The sequence below is a fragment of the Bison bison genome, unplaced genomic scaffold, assembly GCF_000754665.1.
Source record: "Bison bison bison isolate TAMUID 2011002044 unplaced genomic scaffold, Bison_UMD1.0 scf7180017864215, whole genome shotgun sequence".
In the NCBI taxonomy this organism is placed as follows: domain Eukaryota; kingdom Metazoa; phylum Chordata; class Mammalia; order Artiodactyla; family Bovidae; genus Bison; species Bison bison.
This window is the reverse complement of record NW_011494787.1, coordinates 12,280,388-12,281,190: the sequence shown is the minus strand read 5'-3', so window position 1 is coordinate 12,281,190 and position 803 is coordinate 12,280,388.

Below are 803 nucleotides of genomic sequence, written 5' to 3'. Positions count from 1 at the left end.
TACTGTGGTGGTGTGTGAATGTATGTATACACAGGAGGTTACATATATGTGTTTGCTTGCTGAGGGGAGGAAGGGACATAGAGGAAGTAGGGATGGGGTAGCCAGGAGTTAATATAAAGGTAGAGAGCTGTGCATATCCAGGCTTCCTTCTCACTGGCCAGCATCTGGCTGCATGCATCTTTCTAGGCTTAACTATATCTCAGGTGGTAAAATGGAGTGAGGAGATGCCATCCTAATACTGAACCAAACAAAGCTGAGCCTTTGGGCATGAGATTCATGTAGGTTTTTGCCTGAGCCTGGAAGAACTATCTGGTGCATATTGAAAATACTTGATCCCTAGGGATCCCTCTGGGTAGGAGTAGAGTAGGGAAGGTAAGTCTCATAGGGGAAAAGCAGAATGGGCAGTATTATTTATATCAAGTCCAGAAGCTCCAATACTTTGACCACCTGATGCGAAGAGCTGACTCATTGGAAAAGACCCCGATGCTGGGAAAGATTGAGGGCAAAAGGAGAAGGGGGCGACAGAAGATGAGATGGTTGGATGAAATCACTGACTCAATGGACATGAGTTTGCGCAAACTCTGGGAGAGAGTGAAACCTGGCCCACTGCAGCCCACAGGGTCACAAAGAGCAACTGAACAAAACATCAGGTCAGTGCTTGAGAAAAACTAACTCACTTTCTCGAGGTACAATAAGTAAGTTTTGAACCACGTCTATCTGACTTTAAAGCCCATGCTTGCTGTGTTTTACTGCCTCATTAGGAGTGAACTTGGGACATTTGCTAAAGAGAGATGGACTTGCCT